This window comes from Macaca fascicularis, chromosome 11, assembly GCF_037993035.2.
Source record: "Macaca fascicularis isolate 582-1 chromosome 11, T2T-MFA8v1.1".
Taxonomy (NCBI): domain Eukaryota; kingdom Metazoa; phylum Chordata; class Mammalia; order Primates; family Cercopithecidae; genus Macaca; species Macaca fascicularis.
Window position 1 is genome coordinate 78,086,956 of NC_088385.1, and position 20,037 is coordinate 78,106,992.

The 20,037-nt window shown below is 36.5% G+C and overlaps 1 pseudogene; it reads right to left on the reverse strand.

Annotated features, from left to right (window-relative positions):
- Positions 1-8,787: 8,787 nt before the first annotated feature.
- Positions 8,788-10,982, reverse strand: LOC102119833 (60 kDa heat shock protein, mitochondrial pseudogene; annotated as a pseudogene).
- Positions 10,983-20,037: the final 9,055 nt, after the last annotated feature.

Sequence of the window (20,037 nt, forward strand, 5' to 3'; positions counted from 1 at the left end):
GTGAGGCAGAATAATCTAAGCTAAAAGAAAAGGCATCCGGGCCTTCTAAAACAGACTTGGGGAAGTATTATCTTCTTGATCAAGCCTGAGAAATCTTTTGTCATGGTTCTATGGTGTCTTCTAGGCCCTACTTATAATACTTAAACTTGTTCTTGTCACAGTTATTCAATAATTGTTGTTCATTGTCTTGAAAGCTTCTGCATAGCTGCTGTCCAAATAGATGGTCCAACAAATGATTCACAAATGAAAACAGGATAAAATCATGCTGACTAAAAATGAAACCTCCCCTCTTCATGAAAATAAACAACAGGGGTGAATATTTTTGCAATCTTCCTGCTGCTTTATCTGGATAAGGAGTTAGAATACAAATATTGATACAATCTTTGGAAAAAGTGTGATTGTTCTTTAGCCATGATAGCAAGTACTCCTAAGAACAACTTTTAAGTCCATCCAATTGATTAATGGCAATTTTGCCTCAATTAACATGCTTTTTAAAGCCAATCAATCCATAACCATCCCTCACTTCTGAAAGTCAACCAATAAGGAATAGACTCACTCTAAAAAACATGCCTCTGAATGCCAACCAATCTACAAAAATCTAAGCTGAATAATCATGCTTGAACAGATTATGTCAATCTACTTATGCCTCTTAAAATATGCTAATCCTTGAGCCCCATGCTGTCCAAAAACCCTGTATATAATCAGTAGTCTACTCTTCTCCAGGAGACTGCCTGAATGGCATAGTTCTCCCTTGCTATAAGCAATCAGCTCAGCTTTGTCTTTTAATTTCAGATATTAAGTCATAATCTCACCTGCTTTGACAATCAATCAAGATTTAATGCTAACCATTGAAATTAAAAAACAAAGATGGCGAGATAAATTGGCTGCTCCTCTGTGAATTTAAAGAGTAAAATGCACAATATTTTAAAATGTGTTTAATGGCCCCAGATATCCTAAAATACAGTAAAGACATGAGAAATGTATAGAAATATATGGATGAGAAATTATTGACTTGATACATAGCTGATTAAAATAATTCTAATCTGACATATGTACAAGTTACTTATGTTTCATGTTACCTATAATTCTTATAAAGCTGACTTCTAATACAACCTTAAATCCATTCTGAGACTAGACAGATGGGAAAGAAAAGAAGGGAGAAGGAAAGTAGTATCTGAATGAGGAAAGACAATAAAGGAGAAAGGGTAAAAGGAAGAGAAAAAATAAGTCTAACATAACATTTATGGGAAAGACAAAGCTTCAACAAATCAATAAATTAAACAGTGGTTGCTTGATCCTCTCTTCCATTTGCCATACCCTCACTCCCAGCCTCTGTGGTACTCTCTGTATGCTCTCTTTGTCTTAACTGAGGACCTAAGGTGACCTCACTTGACTGCCAACTGACCCCCATAAGTAGGTGATAAAGCCTCCATTCAAAAACATTTATTATGCACTCACAGTGTGTCAGATCCTATGCTGCATGTTATCCCTCACAGACAGATTCTCAATGACCCAAGGCACATAAAACTCAAAGTAATAAATTTATTGGTGAAATTTTAAGCTCTTGTGTACCTGGCAAGGTATGTATCTGGGATCAGGGAACCACACAAATAGCCATAATAGTGTTTGTGAACTTTGGTAAATCCTATAAGCCTTATTCAATTTCAATCTACTTCTAACTTTTCCAAGAACAAGTTCAGGGGGAAGCAAATTATTCCTTTCACATTTCTCTGTGTCCGCATGTGAAGGGAGAAGTGAAGGGTGAGAGGGACTTTTATTTAAAAGTTTACCACAAGCAGGGCAGAAAACAACAAATTTGGCTGATACATCCTTTGGTATTACTATCAGAAACAGAGCATAAGCTGAATGGCTCTCTGTGGGCTCCTACTATTTTGCATTTTATGACTGTCATTATTCTCTGTGTATAAGAAGGGTTATAGCTGTTCCACTATATCCCTTTTGACCTTTACTATAAAGGTTTAAATATCTATGCTCACCTTAATACAGACACAGTTTCCTAATTCTATTTGCCAAGTTACTGCTGAACACAATACCCATTTGATGATGAAGCTTTCTTCACCACGAAAATGTCAGTTTCCATCATCTTTACTACAAAATTAGCCCTAAAAATTCCTTTTCCAACTGGAAAGGGAAACAAATGAAACTTGTATGGGATATAATCGTTGGATACATTTAATGTGTCTTGAATTGTTAAATTTATCTCCTTAACAAAAACATTTGCTTTCTAAAACTACATTTATTGAATAAATAAACTTTTTAATGTTTCCCTAAGGTTTTCACAAAATAGACTGTGTAATTCCTTTAAATGGAAAGTCACTGTCTGAATCTCAAATCTTCCAGCAGTTCTGTCTCTAATGTGTGACATTTTCATAAGCCAGAAGTTAAGGTCCACAAAAGAATCTCAGGCATTGCCTGGCATTCTTCTCTCCTTTAATTTCCTCCCTCCCTTCCTTTCTGAGGCATTGGCAGAACTGGTTTAATTTGGCCTCTTACAAAACTAAACCACAGAAAACACTTTTTATATTTGCATGCGTGTATATCTGTGTGTGTTACTGGTTTGTTTACTAACATATTTGTATTATTTTTAAACGGAGATAACGTCATTAAATGGACATAGCTCCTATAAAATTGTAAGACTAATTTAAGGCAGAAGCTGTCGTCCCATCAAGTAAACAAGCTGTTTACATAACACTATTATTTCAGAAGGAACCAGATCATAGTATCTTTCTGACAATCTATTGTTTTGTACTGTCCCCACTATATGACTCTAGGCAATTCCTGAAGTTCTCTCTTTCTCAGTTTCTTCATCTGTAAAGGAGATAATAATTACTCTATGATGTGTAATCATTAGAACTACATGAGGTCACACGCAACAATTATGCAAAGTTTTATGTGAAACTTTCAAAAACAAATACTCTTTCCCATCATACATATGGCAAGTTTGGGGAAAGGGTATGCAGAGGAAGGGGATTAAAATTTAAAAATTGCATAAGGCTAATAAAATGCACAGTAGCTTCTCTCCTAAGCAGCCTAGAAAATATGTTATACAACTACTATTTTTGTTAACACTCTTAGTGAGGAGGAATCCAGACCACGGGTCTAAGAATTCAAAGACAATTTGCCTTAAGTCAATTTGTTACAGCAGACACACATGCAATAAACATTTCAGGAGATATATTCTGTGTATTCCCGGGTTTCTGACTAAGAGATACTTTATTTTATAAAACCCTCCCACCAGTAATAAATATTTTTCTTATTTTTACTTCATTTTGTTATTTTCAACTGTATTATTAAACCAAATGCTCTGTTATGAAATTCTTCCTGTAAAATTCCATGATGTCTATATCAGCTTCCACTACATCTTTTTACAGTCAAGTCTGTGTCTACGTCAGCATTTCTATTACACATTTGCTTTCTAGGAGTTTAAAGATCATCCATAAAAGTTAACTAAGGTGGAAATGGCAGACAGCTTAGAAGCACATTTTGTTTTTACCAACTTTCAATACATTCATATGGCTATTTCTAAATTCTTATATATCAGGCTAAAGTAAAATAAATCCTGGCCAACAGGTGACACTTATTTAGGCTAATTCACTTCAAAAACAATGGGGGTATTTTTGGTTTTGTATTTTTGTTTTTTAATGCAATTATTCCATGACTGGCTCTCATATCTGCTCCAAGTCCCTCAGCCCCCTCCTGGCTAGATGCCTGATCACACTGGTAGCTGGCCTGGCTGACACCTGCAGCCCAACACTTCTGGCCATGAGGTGCATAGCTAACGTTTCATGCTGTCATAGGACTGTGAAGTTTTCTGGGCACTGCCAGCAGAATCATCACACTGCAAATTTCTTTGGCTCAGTCCTGCTCCTCCTCTGTCCCAACTGAAGACATGCCCCTTTGGGTATTGTAGTCACATCCATAAATCCCAGAAGGCAGCATGTGAAAAACTACTACTTAACCTTATAAGCAGAGCTGTCTTTACTCTGACAAATCAGGCCATCGCTTTGAACTGCTGGAAAAGAATTCTCCATGGGTCTCTCATGTTTCTGCACGTCTTGCAAATGAGTCACTGACTGTTCTTTATTCAAAACTGCCTTTGCAAGGAGTTTGTATGGTGAACAGCCTCGGAAGATACAGATAATGCCTCCCCCTTTGGTGAAAAGGGCAGGCATGCTCACTGTCCAGCATAATAAAGGTAATGTCTCCCATCAAATCAAAGGAGAGGCATGCTTACTGCCCATTAAGGATTTAGGTTCCTAAACTTAAAGTTCCTCTCCAGCTTTTGGGAGTATCCTCTGGCCCTCTTCATGGTCACTCTGTGGGACTGGAGTTAAGGGCATCTGCACATAAATGCTGACTCTCTGGCAACTGCTATTGCTGTTAATAATAATTGTCCTTTATTTCTGACCCAGAAGTCTCATCTATTGTAACAGCATTCATGAAACTGTGGTAGGCTTTGTAAGTAGGGTGAAACTCAGCCTCTTCACAGTTCTCATCATGAACATACAGGCTGTCTCTTTTACTAAAATGTAAGCTCCTTGAAAGCTAAAATCCTGTTACTTTATTTATCACTGTATCTCCAAAACTTACACCAATACCTGCTAAATAATTGCTACTCCCTGAGGTTAAAAGGCTTAATGAAGGAAGTGAGACTCGAGATGAACTCTGATTTTTTTCCCCTGCATCCTCTACTCTGCTGTGAGATATTGAAAATACCATTCAGAAGCATAATCAAAGCCTGTCTTTTAGATTGCCAGTAGAAACGCACTGTATACTCTTACTTCTTTGCTTCTAATAGATGACAGAATATAGCCTCAGACATTCTGTGCCCTCTCAGAATGAGTGTTAGATTCTTCTTCTTCAGACAATCTCTGCTTCTTAAATGTTTCTGCTCTCTCTCCTCAGATGGCAGAATTGGGGCAGCCATCAAGTGAACAGCGGGTCATTTACACCTCACCTAACAACTTGTCTGTCAAGGGATAATCAGCTCCTATTACTTATTTTTGAATATTTTTCCACCAAACTTAGAAAAGATTCCTTCCCACTGTTCTTTGGTCTGAATTCATGACAATGCCTGATTTATTACGCTGTTTTCAGAGGAGTCTTTTTTCAATTTTTTTTTAATTTTACTTTATGTTCCAGGATACATGTGCAGAGGGAAAGCATTAGGACAAATACGTAATGCATGCAGGGCTTAAAACCTGGATGACAGGGTGATTGGTGCAGCAAACCACCATGGCACATGTAAACAGGAGATTTTTAAATTCTTATAAATAGCTCAGGAAGTTTAAAGCTAGTTTGCAGTTTCTTTGAAAACTAAAAGTGTGCTATGTTCCAGAGCAGCAGTCATATTGGGCAAAGGCAAGAGAGGATGGTGTGGTTGATGACAGTCAAAAGAAAGAAAAGCCTGCTTTGGCTTGAGCAGGTGCTCCGGTGTGGAGCAGCAGGAAAGCCCATGTAGGAAGTTTCTATCTCAACTCTCAAATCTGCTGGATTTCTACTGTTACCGGATAAAGAAGTTCCTTAAAATTAACATTGTAGAAAGAGTAAAACTTGTCAATATTCCTCAAGTCTTCCATTTTTACTTTTGCCATTATTTTCAAATGTCTCATGTGGAAAACCTTAAATGTTCACTCCTCACTTCCAACTTACAAAAAGGTGACAGTAATACACTAATAGCTGGGGAGGCCAAGAATACCCTGGTTTCATTTGCAATGAAAACGAAATGTTTTCAAAACTAGGATCCCATCCCAGTCCAACAGTTGTACTTACCAGTCTCATGTTTTAAATCTTTACAGATTCCAACTTCAGAAGGGCAAATACCTTATGAATTAGTTCTAAATTAAAACAGAAAAAGTTTGATATGGATTTAGTGTTCAAGACAGAGAAGGATTAATAGTGCTTGGCCTAAAGAAAGCTCAAGCCCAGGCAGGTGGCGGGCAGAATTCCGCTCAGCAGAGCCAACACACCTCAGGCAGGCCCTGTTTACCCAACCTCTGGCCTCCTCTTCAACAGACGCTGCCAACTGAGCAAACCAAGCTAAATGGTGTGGTGGTTTTCTAATGAGGCTAAGTAGGAACAAGAATGAACGAAGTAAACTTTTTCTTGTGGCCAAAGCAAGTCTGATTATGAGCTCAGACCTCCCGAGGCGAGAGGCTTATGTACTCACCAGCTGCTGTTTCACTGTCCTTCACACGAAGGCTATAGTGTGGCCATTCACGAAGTGCTCTTAAAAGTGGTGCCAGGAGTTCCCCTGAAAATGATTTTTCATTCTGGGCAGTGGAGCAATCTCTGGGTGTGAAATCATGTCTGAGGTTTATAAGTTATTGCTGACATCAATGAAATGCAACATTTGTTTTGCTTCTTTCAGTGTCCTGTAGGCATACTGGCACTCATTAAATGCTTCCTAAAAATATCATTTGGCAAACATTCACGTTTTGTTCATAAAGACTTATGTACATCATGAGGAGGGTCATGTTAGAAGGTTACTATAAAAATGTAAGCACATGCATTCATCAAATCAAACTGTTTCATTTTAATTAATATGCAGGGTTTTTTCTCTCTGTCCAGAAGCACAGCTTATATTCCAAAGGACTCTTTTTGGAGCTTCCGTGTGCCTTCAGATGAGTCCGCACCTCTCTCAACTTGAGCCAAAGTTACAGGTCTGTGGGTCAGGTTTCCTAAGATAATATTTGAAACATAAAGAGCAGGCCACTTAAGAATACTTCAGCAGGATGTTTCACCAATTACTTCCTCAGTGAAACAACTAAACAAGCTTGCCTACATGACATTCCCATTGTCATGAGACTCAAAAGCTGTCTTCTCAGGGTATAAGTAAAGCACAAGAAATGGCCAGACCTGTTATTTGCACCAGACTAAAGAGTAAACTAATGAATGCCTTGTTTAACTCAAGCCAACATTTACTAAACAACAGCTGTCATTACAACACTGGGATCCATAAGAGAAGCCATCGGTAGAGGAGAAAGTAGTTGCTCATTGCTCTCTTTGCAGCCTCATCCCAACCCCAGGCAGCAGTTAAAGAGAGAACAGGAGTAAGAATTAACAGAAAATGTAAATAAGAAGAAAAATGGTGACTGGTTGAAGATTTGTTTGCAGAAAACCTGCACTGGCTGACTTTTCCACCCTCTCATGTGCACCCAAGTTTAAAGCAGAAAAATTATGTGAAGTAATCGAACGATCTGCCTGCCATGGTTTGAGTGGTTGTTCCCTCCAAAACTCATGTGGAAATTTTATTTCAACGGTATTAAGAGGTGGGACCTTTGAGAAGTGATTAGGCCATAAGGATTCCTACTTCATGGGTGAGATTACTGCCATTCTAAAAAGACATGTTTGGTCCCCTTTTGTCTTGTTGCCCTTCTACCTTCTGCCAATGTGAAGACAAAGCCTTCCTCTCCTCTGCATCATCTTGGCATTAGAATCACCAAACCCTCCAGTGCCTTGATATTGGACTTTCCAGACTCTAGAACTGTGAGCAAATAAATTTTTGTTCATTGTAAATTACCAAATCTTAGGTATTCTGTCATAGCAGACCAAAACAGATTGACACACTGCCTCAAAGGAACTCTGGCTTTCATGTAGGGCACTAAAGCCACATAATAGAGTCCTCATTGTTTTGGCAAGTCTTGTGGAGGTGGGAGTAGAGGATTCTGCCTTCCTGTCCCAAGCCTGCAGTAAGGTCAAACGGCCAGCAAGCTGTTCACACTACACTGAGCTCAGTAAACTCTCTCATTCATGACATAGGCTAGTAAAGTCAGGTAAACAACAAAGCAGTTATCTAAATGAATGAACCTAATTCTTCATTCACAAATATGAATATAAAACCCAGAACTATCAGACATTTAAATCAATGTTACTAAAAATATTGGAAGAGATTTTAAAACACATGTTTAGAAATCTCATAAAGGAGTAATAAGAAAGAAAGAAAAAGTTCTTGGAAAATAATAATGTGACAGCCAAAATAAAACTTGCAAAGGAAAGTTGGAATAAAACATTTAAGGCCATCTCCCAGTAAATATAAAAGGCATAATTATTTTAAAAATGAGAGAAAAACAAAAAGACACAAAGAAAAAATCAAGGATGTCCAGTATCTACTTAATAAGAGTTCCAGAAAAAAAAGAAAAAACAAAGCAAAGGGAATAATAAAAGAGTTAATAGAATAAACTTTGTGAAAACTGAAAACAGGTATTTAAGTTGAAAGGTCTTGCTGTTCGAAGAGCAGAATAAATAAAATAATACTCACATAGGTGGTGGCTCACTCCTGTAATCCCAGCACTTTGGGAGGCTGAGTCAGGCAGATCAGATCACGAGGTCAGGAGTTCAAGACCAGCCTGATCAATATGGTAAAACCCTGTCTCTACTAAAAATACAAAAATTAGCTGGGCGTGGCAGTGCCTGCCTGTAATCTCTGCTACTCAGGAGGCTGAGGCAGGAGAATCGCTTGAATCCGGGAGTTGGAGGTTACAGTGAGGTGAGATCTGCACCACTGCACTCCAGCCTGGGTGACAGAGCAAGACTTCATCTAAAAAATAATAATAATAATAATAACAACAACAATAATAATAATAATACCCACATCTTGGCTCATACTTACAAAATTCAGAACAGTAAGAAAAGAAAATAGCCAAAAAGTATCCACAAAGAAGTTGACTACAGGGAAGCAAAAATCAGATTCATATCACATTTCTCATTAGCCACAATGAATATTGTATACTACTGAAGCAATGTCTTTATGAATATTACAGGAAATTATTTTCTTTTTTTTTAACTTTAAACAAATTTTTATTACACAAAGGTTGTCACATAATTGGATATTCCTCTACTTTGTACACAATTATTCTCACTCTCCACAGAAAGGCTACTTAACTTCTCATCTGGTGGTGGCAAGCACTAAAATCCTGATTTTAACAGAATAGTAGTAAAAATGCCCCAGTGATTTAAGTTGAAAGCAGTACATTGGTACATGGCTCTTGTACCCATTATCAGGAATGTACAAATGTTTTTTATTCAAAAATACAAAATAAATTATCTGTAGGCATGGACAATGATAGCAGTAAACTATTATATATTTTGTCAACTGAAACCAGTAACTGATGGTTATAGTGATTTTCAGCCAGCCTTTTTCTTCATTTTCTCCAACTGACTTCTCTGAAGTTATTGGTGAGGAACACTGCCTTGGGCTTCCTGTCACAGTTCATTAATAAAGGTAAAGCACTACTAGTCTAGGAGTTAGAACATGCCACCTCCCATACCACCTCCCATTCCACCCATTGCACCCATTCCAGGGTCCTTCTCTTCTTTAGGAATTTCTGTGATGACAACTTCTGCTGTAGTTAACAGACAAGCCACACCAGCAGCATCCAATAAAGCAGTTCTCACAACCTTTGTTGGGTCAATAATTCCTTTTTCCACCATATTCACAAACTCTCCGACCATAGCATCATAACCAGCTTCTAAGGAACATTGCATAATTTTCTCAACTATCAAAGATCCTTCAACACCTACATTCTTAGCAATGGTCATTGCTGGAATTTTCTATACCAATTTTTTGATCTTTATTAGCTGGAGTCAATGAGTCCAAGGCTGGAATGCATCGCAGCAGGGCACAACCCCCTCCCAAAACAATGCCTTCTTCAACAGCAGCTCTTGTAGCATTAAGGGCATCTGTAACTCTGTCTTTCTTTTCATTCACTTCAACATCACTTGTCCCACCAACTTTCAGCACAGCTACTCCATCTGAAAGTTTTGCCAGCCGTTCATTCAGCATTTCCTTTTCATATTCACTAGTTATGACATCTAACTGCTCAATGATTTCTTGAATATGTTTTTCAATTTGAGCCTTGTCACCTTTTCCTTTTCAGAGCATGGCATCGTCTTTGGTCACAATGACCTCTCCAACTTTTCCTAAGTCATGAGGCTGAACGTCTTCAAGATTTAGGGTCAACCCCTCTTCTCCAAACACTGCACCACCAGTAGCAATAGCCATATCTTTAAGCTGGTTCTTTCTGTTGTCACCAAACCCTGGAGTCTTGATTGCCACAACCTGAAGACCAATCTTTAGCCTATTCAAGACGAGTGTACTTAGAGCTTCTCCATCAACGTCTTCAGCGATTATGACCAAAGCCTTACGGTGAGCAGTGGCAATTTCAAGAGCACGTACAATGGACTGGACACTAGAAATTTTCTTTTCACTCAGCAGAACATAGGCATCCTGGAATTCACATTTCTGACCTTTTGATGTATTAATAAAGTATGGAGAAATATAGCCTCGATCAAACTTCATGCCTTCGATAATTTCTAATTCATCATTCAGTGTTTTTCCATCCTTTACTGTGATGACACCCTTTCTTCCAACCTTTTTCATTGCATCAGAGATAATATTGCCAATTTCTTTGTCTCGGTTTGCAGAAATCGTAGCAACCTGTGCAATTTCTTCAGGGGTGGTCACAGGTTTAAACTGCTTTTTAAGTTCAGCAATTACAGCATCAACAGCTAACATCACACCTCTCCTGATTTCCACTGGATTAGCACCTTTGCTAATCTTCTCGAAGCCTTCCTTGGCTATAGAGCGTGCCAGTACAGTAGCAGTGGTAGTACCATCCCCAGCCTCTTCATTTGTGTTACTGGCAACATCTTGAACAAGTTTAGCCCCAATGTTTTTATATGTATCCTTTAAGTCAATTGACTTTGCAACAGTCACACCATCTTTTGTTACTTTGGGACTTCCCCAACTCTGCTCAATAATCACTGTTCTTCCCTTTGGCCCCATTGTAACGGCTACAGCATCGGCTAAAAGGTCTACACCTTGAAGCACTAAGGCTCGGGCATCTGCACCAAATTTTACATCTTTGGCATAAGCCCGAGTGAGATGAGGAGCCAGTACCCTGGACACCGGTCTCATCTGGCGAAAGACTGTGGGTAACCGAAGCATTTCTGCGGGGCGGTGGCGGGGCGTATGGGCAGGGAGACAAGTCGTCAGCGGCGAGTGAGGGACAGAGTAGGAAATTATTTTCAACTTAGAATTCTGTATCTAGTTTCAGTCAAAATATGAAAAAATTATAAAGACATTATTGTACATACAGGTAATGAGCAAATTTATATTCCTTTCTATAAAAAGTTACTTGGGCCAGTCACAGTGGCTCACGGCTGTAATCCCAGCACTTTGGGAGGCCGAGGAGGGCAGATCACCTAAAGTCAGGAGTTCAAGACCACCCTGACCAAAATAGTGGAACCCCATCTCTACTAAAAATATAAAATTAACTGGGCATGGTGGCGCACGCCTGTAATCCCAGCTACTCAGAAGGCTGAAGCAGGAGAGTTGCTAGAACCTGGGAGGCAGAGGTTGCAGTGGGCTGAGATCGTGCCATTGTACTCCAACTTGGGCAACAAGAGTGAAACTCCATTTCAAAAAAAAAAAAAAAAAAGAAGTTACTTGATGCACTACAGCTAAACTAAAGTGGAAACCACAAAGGGGAAGACATAAAATCCAAGAGAATCCATAATAAGGCTTCTGCAGCAAGACTAGGACACATATCTGTGCATCCAACAAATAGTATAATTAAGAACTTTAATTTAAAAATAGTTATTTTTAAGGCCCACATTCCTCCTATAAACACACACACACCAGTACACAAAAGGCAATTACAAACTCTTAAGAACAAAAATTATACAAGAAAATTTGGATCCAAGTAAGAAACATATTAAAATGTTATTGTTTAGAACAACAGGCATCTGAGACAAGAGAATTTATTTGACTTTCATGCTTGGAACATCTTCCTCCAAACAATACAGATTTAAAGATGTAAAATGTTATTTATTTTTCTGAATTTTTACATGTAGAAATATTTACATAATCAGCACAATTTAAGTGCTTCTTCTTATTTTCCATTTTAAGTTGAATTTATAGGCAAAGCATGGAAGCCATAATTTTAGTAAAGGGAAAGAATGTAACTGTTGAAAAATTTGACCATGTAAATTGAGGGTACTGTTGGCAGATTTTGAAAGAGAAGAAGGGAAACAGAAATGGAGATGAATATGTAAGCAAACTAAAGTCTAATAAAGTTTTCAATTTTATATAATTAGAAGGAAAGAAAATGTTCTGACATTCACCAGGAGACAATGTAAAGGTATTATTTAAAGTTATAAAGATAGCCAATACAAGTACCAAAAACAAAAATTAGGAAAGAAGAAATGAATGAAAAATAGTCAGAGAAGGGAGTGATTAGACACAAATTTAACTAGAAGATAAATAACTAGAGGTTTAAGCATATTATTTAACGTGAAAGAAAAGTCAAACCCAGAAATGGTCAAACATAATTTTGTTTGAGGCAGCAATTCTCTAAGTACAGCCTAGGACCCCAGACAAGGTCAAAACTATTTTTATAATAATATAATTTTTTTATATTTGCCTTTTCAACTCTCATTTTGACATCATTGTACAGTGCAAGATTCTATAGGATACATGATGTATGATAACAGATTGAAGCCTACTATCTTTTATTATTCAGGCATTAAAGAGATTTGCAAAAATACAAAATAATGCCACTCTTCTAATTATGACTGACATTTTAAAATACATTTTATTCAATTATGGTTTTCAATGTTAATACACAATTAGTTTGTTATTATGATTTTTATTAATATTTTACAATTTTTAGTTTAAATTTCTCATAAGATGAATATTGATAAATTAGCAAAAGCTTTTTAGGTTCTTCAATAATTTCTTAGAATCTAAAAGAGTCCTGATAGGAGTGACATCAGCAAGATGCTGGAATAGGAGGTTCCAGACCACCTCTCTTCAGAAACTCTGATGTTGGCAACCACCCATGAAGAACATTTTTACTTTACCATTGTTATCCTACTCCAAAGGCAACACAACTTGGTATTGAGACAGGACCTCTTTGCCCACAATATTCTCTATGGGAAAAAGTGAGAGTGCAGTGGGCACTCACCTTCCTTGGCCTTGTGGGATGTAGTTGACCAAGAGGCCCACTTCTATGCTGCCCACAAGAACAGTGAGGAGATCAGTACAGCTGAATCATCTAGGGACAGCTAGGAGCCCAGAGAAGAGACAGAAGCACACAGCAACTGGTGCACAGATTTTAACATCCAGCCACACATCCTGCAAACTTGCTAACTGCTTCTACCAAGAGGCCTGCCCATGAACCCTGCAGGAAACCTCACCTAAAGATATCTCCCACTAAGTGATATATGTCCTTCAAATACCGATGGGTGGCACCCTGTGCATCTTCATTGCAACTCATGCAAAGTCCCATAGAGAGCCCACAAATATCAACAGCAGGGGCAGATCTTAGCCACCAGCTTGACTCTGCTAGTTTTGGAGAAAGAATACAACTTCAGGGCACTGACCTAAGGAATGCCTCAGGGCACTGCCCTAGGGAAAACAAGAGGCTCTCAGCACCAAATCTGGCCTTACAGGATTAAGAGAAGGCATACAATCCTAAGACATATCCCTTAAGATGGAACAAGAGAAATGGAGTGAGTGCATCAATAGAAGTCTGGGAGATCACTGGAATCTCAGGCCAAGTTCACTGCGGAAGATCTTTCTATCCAGAAGTCAGTCAGTAAAGACATGCTTCTTCAAATGTTAGGACAGCAAGGCAAGGCTTCAAGGAACACAAAGAATTAAGAAAATACAGCCCCATCAAAGAAATAAAGTCAAACTCCAGTGGCTATCTCCAAAGAAATAAAGACTCTGAACTTCCTGAAAAAGAATTAAAAAAAAAAAAAAAAAAAAGTCTTAAAAAAGCTCAGTGAGCTACAATGAAACAATGTTATGGAAACAATACAATAACAAAATGGGAAGTTAAACAAAGAGATAGAAACCATTAAAAAAAAAAAAAAAAAAAAAAAACAGAAATTCTGGAGGTGAAGAATATGTCTGAAACAAAAAATTCAATAGAAAGCTTCAACAACAGACTCAATCCAACAGAAGAAATAATAGGAAACTCAAAGCAAATTATTTGAAATTATCCAGTTAGGGAAACAAAAAGAAAAAAGAATGAAAAAGAATGAAGAAAGCTTATGGGACATGTAAGATACCATCAAGCAAACCAACCTACACATCATGGAATTCCAGAGGAGCAGGGAAAGGAAAAGAGGCAGAAATCTTATTTGAAGAAATAAGGACAGAAAATTCCCAAGCCCGAAAAGGGAAATGAACATCTACATCCAAGAGGCCTAAAGAATTCTCAATAGGTTGAGCATAAAGAGATCTTCACAGAGACACATTACAATTAAATTGTCAAAAGTCAAAGATAAAGAGAGAATTTGGAAAGAAGCAAGAAAAAAGTGACTTGTCACATACAAGGGAACTCACATAAGACTGTCAGCAGATTTCTGAAGAGAAACCTTGAAGGCCAGGAGAAAGTGGGTAGATACCTTCAAAGTGAAAACAAAACAAAACAAAACCCCTGCTAACTAAGAATAATAAACCCAGCAAATCTATCCTCCAGAAATGGAGAGATAAAGTTTCCCAGACAAACGAACGCTGGCAAAGTTCATCACCACCAGATCCGCCTTATAGGAAATGCTAAAGGGAATCCTTCAAGTTGAAACAAAGGAATGCTAACAACATGAAAGCATATGAAGGTATGAAAATTACCAGCATAGGTAAATATGTGGTTAAATTCAGAATACTCTGATACTGAAATGGTGGTGTGAAAATCACTGTTAGTGGGCTGGGCACAGTGACTCATGCCCGTAATCCCAGCACTCTGGGAGTCTAAGGTGGGTGGATCACGAGGTCAGGAGATCGAGACTATCCTGGATAACACGGTGAAACCCCATCTCTACTAAAAATACAAAAAAAAAATTAGCCTGGCATGGTGATGGGTGCCTGTAGTCCCAGCTACTTGGGAGGCTGAGGCAGGAGAATGGCATGAACCCGGGAGGTGGAGCTTGCAGTGAACCAAGATCATGCCACTGCACTCCAGCCTGGGCGACAGAGCAAGACTCCATCTCAAAAAAAAAAAAAAAAAAAAAAAAAAAAAGAAAGAAAAGAAAATCACTGTTAGCTCTACTGCAAAAGTTTAAAGTCATAAATATTAAAATAACTATAGGTAGAATAATTTGTTAATGAGTGCATAATATAAAAAGATGTAAGTTGTGACAGCAATAATATAACATGCAAAGGAGGGAATAAACATGTAGAATTTTTGTATGTAATCAAAATTAAATTGATATCAGCTTCAAATAGATTACTGTAACTATAAGATGTTTTATGTAAGCCTTGTGGTACTTACAAAGAAACAAAAACCTGTAATAGATACATGAAGGATTAAAAGAAAGGAATAAAAGCTACCACTACAAAAAAAAGTAAAATCACAAAGATAGACAGCAAGAGAAGAGGAAAAGAAAAAAAGAACTATAAAACTATCAGAAAACAATTTTTTTTTAATGGCAACAATAAGTCCTCTCTAGCAATAATTACTTTAAGGTTAAATTGACCAATCTACTGAATAGGTTAACATTTTTTAAAATATCAAATTATATGCTGCCTTAAAAAAAGGCTCACTTTAGTTTTAAGGACATCATATGCTGAAATGAAGAGATTAAAATGTATATTCCTTGCAAATGGTAACCAAAAGAGAGCGGGGGTAGCTATACTTACATTAGACAAAATAGACCTGAAATCAAAAGCTGTCACAAGAGACAAATAATAGTCACTATATAATGATAAAGAAATCAATTCATCAAGAGGTATAGCATTGTAAATATATATATATATATATACACACACACACACACATATATACCACGAACATCAGGGCACATAAATATATAAAGCAAACACTGGCAGATCTGAAGAGAGAAATAGACAGCAATACAATAATTGTATATAGGACATCGATAAGCCACTTTCAACAACAGATGCATCATCGAGACAGAAAAATCAATAGAGAAACATTGGACATAAGCTACATTTTAGGCCAAATGGAGCTGACATATACATAAGAATATTCTATCCAACAGCAACAGAATACACATTATTTTCAAGTGCACAAGAAATATTTTCCAGAATAGGCCATACATTAGGCCAAAAAATAAGTGTTATCAAATTTAAGAACACTGAAATCATATCAATCATATCAAGTATCTTTTCTGACCACACAGATATGAAATTAGAAATCAAAAACAGGAGAAAATTTGGAAATATTACAAATATGTGGAAACTAAGCAGCAGACTCCTGAACAACAAATGGGTCAAAGAAGAAATAAAAAAGAGAAACAAAAAAAGAATATTGAAGCAAAGGAAAATGGAAATGCAACCTACCAAAATGTATGGGAGGTAGCAAAAGCAGTTCTAAGAGGAAAGTTTATAGTGATAAACTTCTCCCTTAAAAAAAAAAAATTAATATAAAAAGACTTTACTTCTCAAGGACCCAGAAAGAGAACAAACTAAGACCAAAGTTAGCAGAAAGAAGCAAATAAAGCAGAAAAAATAATAAAATACAAACTAGAAACACAATAGAAAAAAATCAGTGAAAGTAAGAGTTAACTGATAGAAAAGATAAAATTGACACACCTTTAGCCAAATTGAAAAAAAGAGAAAAATCAAATACATAAAATTGCAAGTAAAACAGAAGACATTACAATTGATATCACAGAAATAAAAGATTCCTAAGAGACTACTATGAACAATTAAATGCCAACAAGGTGGATAATTAGAAGAAAGCACAGGCAATGAAAGCAAAGAAAACTTCTGCACAGCAAAAGAAATGGCAAAAGGAAAAAGCTATCTATGAAGGGGGAGATATTTGCAAGCCATACATCTGAGAAGGAGTTAATATCCAAAATATATAAGGAACTCCTTCAACTCCATAGCAGAAAACCAAACAACCCAATTTTTATAATTCACAAAGGACCTGAATAAACATTTCTCCAAAAAAGACATACAAATGGGCAATAGGTATATGAAAAGATGCTCAACATCACTAAGCATCAAGGAAATGCAAATCAAAACCACAGTAAGATATCATCTCACATCTGTTAGGATGGCTACTGTCAAAAACATAAAACAACAAGTTTTAGGAAAGATGTGGAAAAAAAGGAAATCCTTGTACACTGTTGGTGAGAATGTAAGTTGGTACAGACATTATGGAAAATAGGATGGGTGTTACTCAAAAAGTTAAAGTATAACTACTACATGATTTAGCAACCCCATTTTTGAGTGTTATATCCAGAGAAATCAAAATCAAGATCCCAATGAGATATGTGCACTCTCATGTTCATTACTGCATTATTCACAATAGCCAAGAAATGGAAACATATTTTAGATTTCACATGTATGTGAAAAAGTACAGTATTTATCTTTTTGGTCTGGCTTATGTCACTTAATATAATTCCCTATAGGTCCATCCATGTTGTCACAAAGCCAGGATTTCCTTCTTTTCTAAGGTTAATATTTTGTTGTATATATATTCCATATTCCGCCACTATTCTGAAATAGAATCATAGAAGCAGAGTGTAGAATGGTCATTGTGTGGGACCTGGGGGTGAGGGAAATAGGGACGTAATGGTTAAAAGGTACAAAGTTTCAGTTATGCATGATTAGTTGTGGAAATCAATACAACACAGTGGCTATATATCTAACAATATTGTATTGTATTGTATACTTAAAATTTGCTAAGATAATAAATCTTATGGTGAGTGTTTTTACCAAAATGAAGAACGAAAACAATAGTAATAATAAAGGGAGTGGAAGAAACTTTGGGAAATAATATTAATATCTATGCTTAAGGCCTTGATGATAGTGATGCTGTCACAAGTGTATACTCATCCCCAAATTCATGAACTACGCATTAAACATATATAACAGCTTTTTGTATGTCAATCATACCTCAAAAAATAAATTCAAAGTATTATAATAAAATTAAAAAATAACAAAAAATAAAGTAAAATAAAGCTTCCTGAGACCAGAAAATTTTCTCTGAGGGGCTAGATCCGGATTAAAAAAAGAAAAACTTTACTTTCATATATATAGCTTTAACTATTTTCATGTACATACATTATTTTTAGAATAGCAAATTCTAGATGCACATACAAAGAAGAAACAGTAGACCAGGCTGCTTAGATAAAGGAGGTGCAAAAATAGCAACTACGTAGCAATGATGACCAAAAAAGAGCAAAAATCTTCAGAAAGCAGAAGCTCTTTTCCCAGAAAAGATCACTGAGATCAAGTAACAGGTTCTACCTGTGGAAAGACTTTAAATGAAACCAAATAAGCAATCTTTGAATATTTTAGTTATATTTCTGGGCAAAGGAAAGGTTTTGGGTAGACAATTTTGTGATTTCCTTAGAAACTCCAGGATACAGTATTCTTCTGAGTATTAACCTGATACCCCTCATGTTTAATAACATCTATCTAAAGATCTGTTTCTAAATTTTTCTAGCATATTGATGGATGTCACATAAACACACATGCAGATAATAATGCTGTATTTGTGATGCCAGTTTTCTTTCATGAAGCTTAAATTACCTCACGAACATCACTTTAGTCCAATTTCTTATTCAAAAATTATACTTGGCCACGATATATTTTTTTTATGATTTTCTCTTCCTCTCTCTTTTTTTCTCTCCTCACCCCCTTTTGGGCTTTAAATACTCTTAGAAGTGGTAAAACAACAAATCTTGATTCTTTTGAAAAGGTCAAAATTTCCTAAGTAAAATCTATTATACCATTTATTGCCAAAATCAGAGAAGCCAATTAAAACTCAATTTTACTCTTGGCTTTAAGATAACAAAAACCATAGCCAAGATTATATTTCAGCAATCTAAATTAATTTAGCTTTCAATGGTTGTTCAAAAGGAAAGTAAAGAGGATAATATTGATGACTTTACTGTGTTATCTTTCTAATTCACATCAGGTTACAATTGTTTTGTTTTTATATCAGTAACGAGGAGAAATTTTTGTAGCATAATTCATGTTTATAGTTATTTGTCTTTCTTTTTTAAAATTCCATAGACAAAAGGCAAGACTGATAATAGGAATACTGAAAAATTATATAACCAAAGACTTTGTGTCATAAGACATATCTACTTTACCTCCAAAGACATAAAGGAGTTACATGGAAAGCTTGCTCTCCACCTAATATTTGTTATGAAGGTATCTTAGGACTGCACTTGACTACATAGAGGCTCAGAATAACAATGACAAGTATAATAATAGATAGCTTTAATTGAGAACCAACTATATGCCAGGCACCGTGCTAAGCACTTTACATTTATAACTCATCAGTGCTCACAATCATCCTACATTACACAAGAAGTATTATTCCCCGATTGATATACAAATAAATTGAAGCTTAGAGAAATTTTGTAACTTACCCAAAGTTTCCTAATTAGTATATTGCAAAGACAGGACTTAAACCTATATCTGCTTCACATCAAAGCCTAAGTCTTAACCACTTTTCTAAATATAAATAGCATATGAATGGCAAACTATGAATAGGAGAAGAGTGACTCTTACAATTGTTTATCATCTATTATGCAGAATGGTCAGTTTTCTCTGAACCCAAGACATACAACATAAGTTATTTTAAGGAATATTTATTGTATTCCTTCAAGACAGTACACTTAGAGGTGCTAACAGAGACTATGAAGAGGACAGGTAAAGCAGCCGATCTGAATAGAGTTTGCAGTCAGTGAGGGAGAAAGCCATTCTAACACAGGTAGAATTAAATAAATGGAGAAAGAAGCATGAGTTCTCGGAATGCAGAGGCTTCACAGTAGACATTTAAGCTAGATCTAATATGGCGAATGGTCACAGAGATGCAAATCAAAACCACAATGAGATACCATCTCACACCAGACAGAATGGCTATTAAAAAGTCAAAAAGCAACAGATGTTGGAAAGGTTGCAGAGAAAAGGAATGCTTATTCACTGTTGGGGTGTGAGGGGAATGTAAATTATTTTAGCCCCCATAGAAAGAAGTTTGAAGATTTCACAAAGAACTAAAAGTAAAACCGTCATTCGAC